Source organism: Schistocerca gregaria, chromosome 9 (assembly GCF_023897955.1).
Source record: "Schistocerca gregaria isolate iqSchGreg1 chromosome 9, iqSchGreg1.2, whole genome shotgun sequence".
NCBI lineage: Eukaryota > Metazoa > Arthropoda > Insecta > Orthoptera > Acrididae > Schistocerca > Schistocerca gregaria.
In genome coordinates this window covers 162,191,134-162,204,791 of record NC_064928.1, presented here as the reverse complement: position 1 = coordinate 162,204,791, position 13,658 = coordinate 162,191,134, and the positions used below count along the sequence as shown (strand labels likewise).

Sequence of the window (13,658 nt, the reverse complement as noted above, 5' to 3'; positions counted from 1 at the left end):
TTGTACATGGTGCTTCAGCAGGCAACCTACACCATCACAAGGCCCCTTCCCGTGACCAGTAGTACTACGTACCCAGTCAATTGATACAAGTGACTTGCTCAATCCAAACAGCTGGTAATGACTAGGAGCACCATCAGATATAATGGTGATCTTCTCTGCCTCTGTTTGCAATTGAAGAATTTTTCACATTGCTAGCAAAGCATGTAAAGACAGTCCACCCTTTCCAGGGCAGTCACCACATTCCTGAAACAAGTAAGTCTCTCACTTTAAGTAACAGGCTACTAATGACTTCACATGCCCAACAAAAGTATCACATGTCACATGCTCCGTTAACTTCTTCAAGGTTACCACATAAAATTCAAAATTTGCACAGTACACACATAAACAGACATTGCTAGGGGGGGGGGGGGGAGGGGGGCTGGAGCTACTCACTTAGGTCATAGTGCATAGAACTTTTATCTTCCAATATGTGAAGTTGTATTATTGCTCTTATAAACTGCAAAAGGTTCCTTTAATACTGCGAGTCATGTACCTCTTCACGTTCGCAACTTTTTTACCTTCAATGGTTTTTGTTGGCACTCTGACAAAGTCCCATTTATCTTTCAGATAAAATGACTGCACTATTTTAACTTGAGCTGCTGCTACCGGATGACAATAATAGGGATCTGGTCTTCCAAAGACTCCTTTTACAGACCTCACATTTCTCAAGAGCTGAATTGATGTTTGTGAAAAATTCCTGGCAAGAAGTGCAAGAGTGCCTTGGTTCATTTTCTTCTGAAGATGAAATTTCTACTTTGAAGAGTGTGGTCAGTTTTGCTGTAGCATACTCATACTCATCAACAGCTTTAGCAATTTCTCTGTGCTTTCTTTAAGCATAGACCAGATGACTCGACTCCAATGACCGTTGTTTCTTAACAGGTCTAACACCAACCTCTGTAGTTGACTGATTCAGGGTATTTAATTCTCCCTCTATTGATGTCTGCATCATCTGCACCATGGGAGACTTCACCTTGTTCAGATGCTATCATTGTTATTCTGTCAAGGAGTCAATTCACATGAAGTGGTCCCGTGATGGTCACTTGACCATTTCTAAATATTTTAATTTTTCTAATATGTGATTGCTCTATACTTGAGAGGTTCAAAACAGTTTATTTTTTAAAATAATTTATCTTGCACCTTTACTGGATGGCGGTCATTTTTATTTGTATGAGAGACGATTTTTCAGTCTGGAGACGTAACTAAAATCTCGGCACTGGGTTAAGTTACAACATTTCAATTGACATGATTTGTCTTTAGAAAAGTGCCCTCTACAACACTGTCTATTACACAAAACACCCTAAATTCAAAAATAACCTGTCACAGTGACCTCCAAAGTTTGTTATCCAAATTTTCAAAAATCAGCTTTTTAGGCCCAAAAATCACGAACAAGGAGTGATTTATGAGGGTCTATTTTTTCTATAGTTAGATATCATACACTACTAGCCTCATATAGTGCAAGAACACTTACATATGTTCCCTTAATTTATTAATTTTGGAAATTTGAGACTACAACTGATCTTATGGCTGTTGCCTAGTCATGTGTGATATTGGTGGGATATGATCAATTATTATTGAAGTAAGGTACTGAATTATATACAAAACATCACCAAAATTAACATGTGTATTATTTTGATATACTTAAAATAAATATTTTCAATTTACATCCTTCGAGATGCAACTGTCCCTAAGCCTGGTGGTTAATGTTAAGAACACTTATTTCTTCAGACAGCTTCGGTGATATTCTATTAGACCTACCAGTTGCTGTGGTAAGTTCAAGCACTGAAAGTTTCCTTAAAACATTTTTCATTGGCATCCAAACTTTGTCACTAGTAGATTTCTTGAATGATGATCTTGGGCCAGCAGGTTGGTAAAAATGCACAAAAACATCATTGTTTTCCAAACTTATTCTTTCAACCTCTGCAAGCCACCACTTTCCGACACACACACATCAATTAGAGGGTAATTACATATAAAAAATTAAAATATTTAAAAATGGTCAAGCAACAAACTTAATTTTTATTGGACCACTTCATTTGGACTGACCCAAAGACATTTAGAACACGAAAGGTCGTCAATGGAAACATCTTCACTTTGAAACAGAGTCTTCAAATGAGAACACTTATTCCCAACCTGAACAAAGTCTGTTTTTTTGTTTGTCTTATACATCACTCTTTTATCGATATGCAAATAGTCAGCACACTTCACTCTCCTGTGGCCCACTTAAAAGGCATTTCGAACACTCCTTTTCACAAAACACACTGCAACTGTGTCACCTGGCACATTCCTCACGAAAACACAGAACTTACGAGATGGTCTCAGATTTCTTAGAATCCTCTTCAGTAAACAAATTACCACTGAACAACTACAATAGAAACCTGGAATGAACAACCACGACAAAAGATTGCAACAAAGTGTAAGAGATATCTGCAACAATGGAAGTGATAAGAAAGGACTGCAACAAAGATAATAGAAATAAAGTGATTACAAAAGTGTCCGATTCTGCCCATCTGGTTTGACCCATGACGTCACTAGTATGGCGGAAACAACCATTCTCAATGTCTCCAACATGGCGCCTATGATGTCATTATATAAACATAACAAACACAAAAGTACATATAAAGCCAACAAACACATCTCCCTCCGAAGATATTACCAAACTTACGGGACCAGCGTGTGAAAGTGGGAGTTTGTGAGTGTGGACAAACCCCCCCCCCCCCCCCCCCCCACACACACAGTCCCAAACCACACAAAACGACAACATGAAAACACCACAAAATTCCACTACACCTACAATATCAACAGGACACTGTCACTTTCACCTACACAGCACAACCACAATTGCAATAAAAGCCAACTACTTCAAAAATTATAATCACACCACAACTAAAACGAAAATTCGAATCAGACACTTCTCTTGACCTATATAGGTCAACAGCAGCTCACGATACCAACACACAGCTACGATGACACATTGGAATCGGACACTTCCCTTGACCTATATAGCTCAAATACAACTGACAATTGAGATCGAGTACTTCCATTAAGACGCATAAATCAACCAAAAGTGCCGATACCAAAACAACCACTAACACACTCAGTAAATAACACCAACCTAACAACACATAGAAACCCCATCGAACATCACACACACACACACACACACACACACACACACACACACACACACACCTCTAGAACACCCCCCCCCCCACCACCAAAAAAAAAAGAAAAATCCACCAACAGTCCCTGGTCCGAGACGCCCAAACTCTTGCCAACTGCATATTCTGCTTGTATACGCCATATTTCACTATCTCCGCCGTAAGCCAGAAAGTTGCTGAAACTTTCTGACAGACAACATGACATCCCCCATTTCAGCCCACAGACTTGCACTAGTAAACTTAGTAGTCATATCCATACCTAACAAAAGAAGCCACAAATTGAATTAAACAACTTACCGCACGACAAACAGCAAACCAATAACATCAAACGACATCTCAATAGCACAAATTTAATTCTTAACTCACTGCAACCAACTTCCACTCTTCTCTAACAGTCACAACCGATAAATGGACACTTCAAGCACTGATACCAAAATGAACCCAGTACAGCACACGACGCGGACCATACACAGACCACCAGAGGACGCCACCAACTGCAACAAGACAACATCTACAAATACAACGCACTCAAACTAAACTCGGTGACGTCACACACGCCCCAATACTTTTACGCCCGGGTCAAAGCCGACAATGGAATCGGATGCCTCTCTTGATCCGAAATCAAATATTGTAACGAAGAAATTAGTAAGAAACAACTTCAGTGAAGACATACATTACCCTTAAAACTTAAACAAAATGATTTTTTAAAAATAAAACCTGTCAACTTAAAAGTGGCAGCTCTCCTTTACACAGAATATAGTACCACATGGTACTAATCAACAGAAAAAGAAAAATCTAACTTTTTTCTGCAAATTATAAAAAATTAAAAGGTGCAGTAACAGAACTGACATACGTCCAAACGGAGGATACCATTGTAATCACAAAGTAATTATCTTTCAAATAAAAATAATAATATTAAAAATTAAAAAACCGCTGGCAAAAGGTCTATAACTGTTACAGAGATACAGCACTTAAAATTTTCTTCCGAAATTCGCATCTTCAAAATAGTGCTTGCAGCATCATCTTTGGTAGCCTGTATCTCTCGGCAGGAATTTTTTGGAGAAAACAAAAAAATACATGTTTCTTACTTACTACAGAATTTTAACGTATGCTAAATTCAGTAACGTCCAAGACTATGAAACTAACCCCCTGCCTGAAGTGATACAGATTATGCCAGGTATTCTAAGAAAGATACAATTAGAAACACATGCACATCTTGGCCATTTTCTCACGTCACAATGACTATGCAAAACTTCATCGTATAAGCTTCGTGAAAGGTTTGTGCAGTTGAATGAAGTGTTCTTGCTGTTAATGGCCCTAGGCTTAATCACCAAATGATTATCTGGAGGATACCTGGAAGAACAATTTCAGTTAATATATCAATCTCTAGGGCAGCATAGAGTGAGCATAAACTCCAAATGAACTACATTGATGCCAAACAATACATTCCTATATTCATCTGAAAAATTTCCATTAAGAATGCTGGATGCGGATGTGATACCCATAACCTAACAACTTCACTACTTTTCCATGCTGGCATCTCGTATTAAACTTTAACTTTGCAGTAGTGTGTGTGTGTGTGTGTGTGTGTGTGTGTGTGTGTGTGTGTGTGTGTATACCATTCTGAACCTTCCTGGGAGATTCTAAGTAAATGCTGGACTACACCTCAAAAAGTTTTTTTCTGTTGCTATACAGCTATTTCATCCTTGAAAACACATTTATGTTCATAGTTTTCACTTCGCAGCCTATGACAGTGTTCATATATGAATTTAGTATACCGACAAAAGTGTTGCAGTGTTACAAATCTTAAGTTAGGAAATTTCTACTCCTTGCCTTATTAAGATATAGCCTGTAAAAAAATTTCTGGCTTTAAAATGTCCATTTTAATCAATGCTCCACGTGCTTTCAAACATGTTGTATCTGAAACTTTCGCAATGTTTAGCTTACCTTCAATGTGATAACCTTATCAGATAACGTAAAACTGGAAACAGCACAATAAATTTAATCTTCATACACTATGCCCACTGCCCATTATATTAATGCATCACTTCAGAATGGCAGGGCTTCTGATGTCTTGAAGTGTTTAACAACAACCAGATGAAAACCTGGGAAGTACAAAAGACAGTCTGATTACTGTATTCTCTGTCCAAAATATCTATCACACAAAAACAGTTGCTACTGTGTGGATGGAAAAATGTTCATCAACATGCAAACAATCCTAGAGCAAAGAAAAAATCCATCACAAAACACACTAGCATATCAAATTTTGGCTTCAAAGTGAGCTTCATAAGAAGTATTACAGAACATAACACTATCAACACGTAATGTTCATTGTTTTCAACATGCTGGAGCTTGAAATTCACTAAAACCTCAAACACTGGGCTAGATAAATAAATACGAACCATGATGGTTTACTCTGGACAAGTAGCCCACTTAATAAAAATGAAGTTAACATTTCTGACTGGGAAACAAATTTCAAACTTGCAAATGTACTGCTTGTGTAAGTAGATAGAAATGATTCAGAATGGTTGTGATCCCTGGTGACGTTCGAGCATTCTGTTACATGATTTCAGTCAAAAATTCCAATGTCCCATTTATTTATATTTTCACGTTCATCTGAAACATAGATTGCGATAAAAATGAAAACCAACTGTCACACACATCCCCCCCCCCCTCCATTACACAACCAACAAAAAGAGTAAACTGTACACGATAAATGCCTACGCTGCGTATATTCCGGCCAAATATTGCAGTCTACAATGTCAGTCGTTCACTGTTTTAATTCTTCTTTCTGTTATTACCACACAACCTTGCCCAATTTACTGAAGACCAAGAACTGCCCGATGCAGTTTATATTCATTGGGCTACCATTCACTATATCAACAATTATTTACCCGACGACAGATATTAATCTAATATACAAAGGCCACAGTTGGACTCAAAAGTCAAAAGAACTCCCACCTGTTATTACACTGTCAAAATTCGATGACAATTCTTTCTTTATAGACAATTTTACTTATTATAAATATACGATAGAAGTACCCTTTTATATTGTCACACATTTTAAAAACATTTTTATACAGAAATATGGAACAAAATTATTTTTACATTGTAATATGTATCTAAATACCGAACAGAAACTTGGGAGAAGCTACATCTCTCACGTAGAAACAACGAACCTTCACAGAATTTTCGTTGTTTGGGTCACAGTAGCACAGAACAGAGCCATGTTTGGCCGGAAATAGTCGTAAGCTGAGAAAGAAAAACACCGGTACCAATAACTGGTTGCCTCTTTAATTGGCATCTGCTTCTAGTAATTAAAATATAAAAATATTCTTAGTCGCGCATGTTGACGTCTAAAAATCTCGCAAATCATGATCGTAAAAACAAATCAAGAGTAAAATTATTGTACTTCTTTCAGTAACAGTGCACCCAGTTGTCACATTATCGTAAATGCAAATGTCAAATCACACAGTGATTGATAATGCTCACGATACGTATGTATGTGCACAAGTCAACACGACACAAACGATGAAAACGTTAAATTCCCGGTATCAAAACATAAAACCACACCTCCAGTTTGCACTACAGTCCGCATTCACGCCGGGCAGCAAAACAACCACCTAACGGCTAACACCTTGCCGCTAGATGCCACCAGCACGCACAAGCTGTGATCGTTATTCGAATATTGACATTAACACACTTCCGCTTTCGATACCTGGAACAGTATACTTCAGTTTCTACGTTCTTCTCTAAATACTGTTTAAATGTTTAGTCGTAACACAGCGAAGCAAGATATCGTTGCAATACATACAATACATGAATGTGGATAATCAATTCGACAATTTCAGTATATAGTCCAAGTCATCGACTACACGACTGTACACACGAACAGACGTACCGGTACGTAAACACAATTGTGCACTACTATGATTGACGGAATAGTGGCGTATTGTTGCATAAATAAATTATAACGAATATCGTCTCAGTCAGTTACCTCCAAAGTATCAAACCAAATGCTACTTCTGACAATCCCTTTTCTGTTTTTCTGAGTAGGGACGTTGCCGACCGCACCCACACCGAACTTGATAGCAGCTGTGTTCATCGGTCGCCAAACTTTTTAGCTCAAAAGCCAATACTGAAATTATAATTAATTGGAAACCTTATAAATTCGTATGTTACGAGCTCTATATAGGCTAGTTACAGTAACTTTACCCCGACCTCAAAAGCCGTTAAGTGGATACCATTCGGAACACTTCGTGTTGACTGTTCTGCTTCTGATTGTTGTCGCTCTCACCAATCTCATTGGCTGTGACAATGTAGCTATCTAAGTGTTGTCTGTATAAGCAGATAATTAATTGTTAATAACAGTATTTGCACGTATATTTAAATGAATTACGCAATATGAGACACGATGACAAAGTTAACTACCGGTATGTGTTCTGAATGTAATTTTTCTTCTACCCTTTGCTTTGTATTACAGCAGCGACAATTTAATTTTATATTCCTTGCTTCAAATAAGTATTACATTTGGAAGTGACCGACTTTAGAAAGTGCATTCATGAATCCACGTTCTGCGACAACCTTTATATCATATGTAGCGTCCACAAAATATAATTTATCATGTTTATATTTACAAAATATTTCAATTAACTATGAATAATTAATAGGCATCCGGGTACTTGTTAATGAAAATAATGATACGTGAAATATAAATCACAACCATATCGAGTTGCAGACACTTTTAGCATTGAAACAATCAGTGCAGCCTGTGCGGTAAAAAACATTGCATTACCTTCTGATTTTTTTCTCTCGCAGTTGCTTAGACCCTTGGAACACAAACTCGCGGAGCATTACAGTACTAACAATACAAATAGTAACTTAAATAGAGAGACTTTTTGAATAATGAGTGTATTCACGTCCTAGATACAAATAAGAAATACGTATACGTTCATTTACCTTGATTCTAGATATTCAGGAGATCCATCCACATAGTATTACATGAATCGCTACGTTTCTGAACGTTGTAAGCCACTCCAGCATATATATCTACACCCTCCACGTACTAGTGTCTATACCGGAAAAACTGAAGGCAGAAGACGAAACACTCGTACATCGTGATAGACAATTGATACAAAAAATTAAACCAGCGACACAAAATTAAAAGTTCTAGCAGCTTTTGTGTTTCAAATATTAATTACGGAATAAGATGCATTAATATTCGACAAATATTAAGTTATGGTTTAGATATTAGATTGCAGCAGATTGGCAGGAGTCGCATACGTTCATCAGTTGTCAGTCCTGGAAAACAAACAACCAGTGTTGCCAAAGCGTATCAATTAAATTACTCACCCAAGATAGTCAAATTACCCAATTTTACACCAAAATATGCTCCGATTCAAAAATAGTTGAGAAACGCTTACATACAAAAAAGATCATAAATTACATAAAAAAATTAGACATGAATGGGATACAACCCATCAGCTTTGAACAATGTTGTCAGAAGTTACCAAAGCTAATGTATTGCACAGATTTAATAGAAAAGACGAATTTTGAGAAAGTACAAGACAGAGAAAACACATAGTAGACATACAACACATAAATTCATACTTCGAACATAACGGTAAGTAAATACTACTACTATTACTACTACTACTACTACTACTACTAAGTATATCGCTCCTTTGAGTCCTAGTACCCTATACTTCAGTTGACCTATGTAGCCCAACTGAAAAATGGGATACTAGTGCAAAAAATAAAGAAAGAAATGGACAGAAGTAAGCACGGAGTACCTCAATTGACACGTATGAGTTGTTTCCCGAACTTCAGTTGATCTGTATAAGTTAACTGGGTAAGGGATACAAATTAAGCGTATGTCACTTTTTCGCCTACGCTACAACTAGTATCCTATTCTTCAGTTGACCTATATAGATCACCTGAAGTATGGGATACAAATTTCACAGGTGTTCCTTCTTTCACTTCTGCTACTACCAGTATCCTATTCTTCAGTTGATACTACTAGTACCAACAAAGACGATAAGAAAGGCATAAGTAAAATTTGTATCCCATACTTTAACTTTAGCAACAGAAGAATAGAATACTAATGCTATTGAAGGTGGGATTTTTTTTCGTATCGACTGAAAGTTGTCGTAGTAGTACTAACGACAGCAAAGAAACCTACAACAGTAATATATTTCGGTTGACCCATGTAGGTCAGCTAAAGAATAGAATACTAGTGTTAATGAAGACGAAACATAGCAACATTTGTATCCCGTGCTTCAGTTGATCTGTTTAGGTCAACTAAAGAACAGGATACTACCTTTGCATTTCAAGTGAGGTACAGGATGCCAGTGTTATGTACAAGTGTCGCTTTTTTCATCTTTGCTAGTATTTGTATCCAGTATTTCAGTTGACCTGTATAGGGCTACAAATTTTTCATATGTCGGTCTTTTCGCCTTCGATGGTGATAGTATCGAGTGAAAAAAAATCGTAGTAATACTAGTACTAGTAAAGGCGAAAAGAAGCAACAACTATAAAATTTGTATTCCGTACTGTTGACGAAACCTGCTTCAAGTCTTCCATATCCATAGGACTAGACAAATCCAGACCTAAAAACGAAAATCAGAAAGGAAAATTTGTCCAGAACGAAAAATAATTCTTCGAAAATATGACTCACTAAGAATGAAAATAAGTACCGAATGAATTTGAATGAGCAAATGATTTAAATTAACACAAGTGACGAAAATCGTACACAATGTCTAGGGCTGTGTTTTAGAAATACATTCATTTATTTCAATTTACAATGATGACGTCTCGTCACCGATTTAATATCTATGGCTCGAAAATAAAGACATTAATATCTACAAATGAACTATCATGTCATTGGGCAAAGCTGACGGGTTGTATCCCATTCTTCAGTTGACCCGAGTTTCATGGCACTGAGCGATGCCATACTCTGCTTTTGGTCATTTCTCCCATCGGTTCGAAAGAAACACATCCTCTGCTTCTGTCCCCTCTTTTGCAGCCATCAACGTACTATTGTTTCAGTTTTTAGTCTGTTCCTATGACCTGTTTTCAATTTTTTAAGAGTACTAAACACTCGTTCCATGTAGGCATCGGAGAAGAGAAGACAGAGGAGAAGAAAGATTTGGAAATTCGGAGTTCTGGCTGCAGATATCGTATCAAAAACTTTCTGTCAATATACAGAGGCAAGTTTAGATACATCTAACCCAAGTTTCTCATGCTCCAACATAGCATGACTTTTTCATTCAAAATCCAGCTGCTGACAGCTGACTAGTTTTTAAAAAACAGGAAACCTGTTTATGACAGGGATCAAGGATTCATCAGTGTGGTATTGGGCTATGTTAGGTTCCACAATGGAAATTATTTCAGAAATGGGATTTGAGAAATGGAATTGTCTTTGATCTGTGATGCGAGCACTGCATACAAATTTAAGCAACTTGTGTAAAAGCAGTATATGTCCTGTTGCTGTACTTCAGTGTTGGCTTTGAGTCCATCAAATGTTTCCTGTGCAGCGATACCCAAATATATGTCTAATCCAACAAAGTGCATTGGATTCACATGGTCTGACAGCAAAATTGGAGCTGTCTTAATTATATTAAAATTAATAAAATTAGAACACAGATCTTTTAACATTATTTCTACCAGAGACTTCTGTTTGTGATGGAAAAGGACTTCACTTTAAAAAAGTTATTAAAATCTGTAAACACATACGACATGAATTCCAAAAAGCCAAAGTAGATGCGTTGTCCACTGTTGAAAGCATATCTTCTGAAGCTGAAGATGGATCTTTCATGGCATTTCTCAGGTAGGCATTAAGTGTGTTATAATGCTCCAGTACCCTATCCACTCATGCTTTGACAGACAACCATAGAACTACACAAGGGCATAGAATACTGTGTATTTCAGTGCAAAAAAACACTTGAATTTTTTTAATGTCTCCCTCCTGCTGAAATGAGAACCTAAGTTTCTCAGAAAATTCTCGATGCTTCTTGTAAGTTTTAAAGAAGCTTTTAGAGCAAAAAAGTGGATCATATGACATGAGCAATTAATACATGCTAGATGTGGGAAGTCTCTTTTTAGGCTTGAAGAAAACTGAATGATGCTCTCCAACGATAACATTTGCCCTGTCTGATCTACAATCAGCGAGATTATTATGGTTAATACTATGTCATTTTACACAGTCTATCATTGCCTTGTATAACATGTCGACAGTACATATCAAAGCAACTAATTTTAATCTGGCCTGAATCTGTATCAAAATGCATAGCTGCTACTGCACATTTTTTAGTAACAGATAGATCTGTAGTTTGATCCACAGTCAGTGAAAAAAACCTACCTGGATGTCTCAGTTTATCATACAAGGACTCTGAAAATGACTTTCCTAACACATTCTTAATAACACATGAAATATCATACACTTTAAAGCAATCTTCTGAGCAACTCTTGAATCAGAAAAGACATTGTTACAATGAGGAATCAATGGATCCAAGGTGCTGAATGATACATTACTGGCAGAGAGGAGCTGTTCTTCTTACATCATTGGGATAGTTATTTAGCATTGAAGATATATTACAAGTAGATGCAACAGTTTTCATTTGATCAATATGTTTGGAAGACTTTCTTGGTTCCAAAATTTCAGATTTAAGCACTGTCAATACTCTATTACATATGTTGCAATACCCCAAATGATGTCTGTCCCTCCATTTTTAATCAACCAGTGCACTTAGGCAACCTTAACCAGGAATCACGAAATCTATTTATTTTGGGTTTCTTTGATGTTTCATTCAAAGAACATGATGTTGAGGTAGAGGTAGCATTTTGTCCTTTTCAGTAAGATCACTTTATAAATTAGGAGACCTACGTATATTAGGAGAGACAAAAAATTCAGGAGGAGCAGGCAGATTGTTTACAGATGTGTCACAGTTTTGATATTCTCATACCATGTGTGTACATACATTTCAGAAAGTTAAAGAACGACTTTAATTTAAACAAAAATGTTTGAAGTCAAAATTATTGAATTACCTGGAAAGTATCCACCATTTCATATTACCCCAAAAATTCCCACTGACCAAGGTTTTATCCAAAAAATCGGGTATTTACCCTACAATTGGCATCCTTGCAAAAGACAAGCATGACCCTATTCCATCCTCTAACTTTATAGTGGCTTCATCACTCTAATCCTGTGTTGCCAACTTGGGGGTTTTCCCCCCTAAGTTTAGGAGTAATTAGGTACCTTAGTGGGAATTTAGGGGGATAAGTGCTTCAGGTGGTAATGTTGCGGGAAGTGGGCTTTTTGTCAATTAAAAATTGTTTAGCCTTAGCTAACACTGACATATTCCATTCTTGATTTCTCATTGGGAGCCCTGTTTTACGACTCTACTTTCGATAACTTAAACTGTTCTTGAATTTGGATTACCTCAAGTATTATTAGTTGGGGAATCCAGAGAGAGAGAGAGAGAGAGAGAGAGAGAGAGAGAGAGAGAGAGAGCACAGATCAGGTAAGTTAGTAGCAGTCTATCAATATAAAGGAACATTATAGTTATTTATTCGTGTAATAACTACATCATAAAATATCTAGCAAATGACAAAGCCAATAGTGTAAATTTAAAATGAAAAATAGGTATGTTAACATAAAACATACTAGTCGGATACAGCAATACATAATCAGAATTATAAGGATACATTTCGCTCATCCAGAATTCAGTGTGAGCTCTAGCTGTCTCAGTATAATTTTGGAGATCATCTTGAGCATTCTCTCCGGATGCACCCACTAATGGACGTTTTAGGCTTTCCTCTGTCTGTGTTTCACCACACTCACACTTGTCAGTGTATGTGTAGCTCCACCTTTTCATAAGTTGTTTTGATTGCACTGTGCCCATACAAAGTTTGTTTAATGATTCGCAGTGTCCCAAATTAGGTGGGAGTCCTGGGATAGAGATTTCTCTGTGATAAGGGCTTCTGGATATTGGTCTTCCTGTAATGATAAAATCGAAGTTTAAGTTGATTGTACCGAGTACATGAAACTTTGTCTGTATTTAAGCCTTTTGGGTATGGATTGATGGTTGTGTAGTGGGTGACACTGGCCATGCGCCTGTTTGCTCCTTTCTTACACACTCAGGAATGATCTTTTGACATTTGGTGGAACACTACCTGGTAATTATTACAAATGGTCCACTCTAGACAGTTATTTTTCTGCAGGAATGGTACTGTGAAGCTTGCAACCTGAAGTCTGAAAACGTTTCAGGTGTATGTGCGTATATATTAAGTGACTATGGAATCCACAGATGATGGCATTTGCAGAGATACACAAAGACTTAGAATCTTTCGCTGAAAGGTACTTTGTTTCCAGCTCATTTGATTTTAAGTGCATAAATGAGCGTTGATGACGTTTATAAAGCTTGTCCTGTCACCTATATGCTATGGTTTACATCTTAGTAT

General features: G+C 37.0%; 1 protein-coding gene across 30 annotated transcripts in view; it reads right to left on the bottom strand.

The window, feature by feature from the left end:
- The window catches only part of LOC126291941 (speckle-type POZ protein-like), a 95,864-nt gene extending 87,567 nt beyond the window's left edge, over window positions 1-8,297 (bottom strand). For 2 of the 30 annotated variants that reach the window (XM_049985667.1, XM_049985678.1), the window contains exons 1-3: window positions 6,377-6,764; window positions 5,600-5,813; window positions 5,145-5,302 (exon numbers count right to left, since the gene is read on the bottom strand). The gene's annotated coding sequence lies outside the window, so the exon portion shown is untranslated. Of the gene's footprint in view, window positions 1-5,144; window positions 5,303-5,599; window positions 5,814-5,906; window positions 7,020-7,194; window positions 7,336-7,418; window positions 7,660-8,156 lie in introns of those variants that run through there. The other 28 variants (XM_049985664.1, XM_049985692.1, XM_049985687.1 and 25 more) reach the window with 27 other exon arrangements.
- Window positions 8,298-13,658: the final 5,361 nt, after the last annotated feature.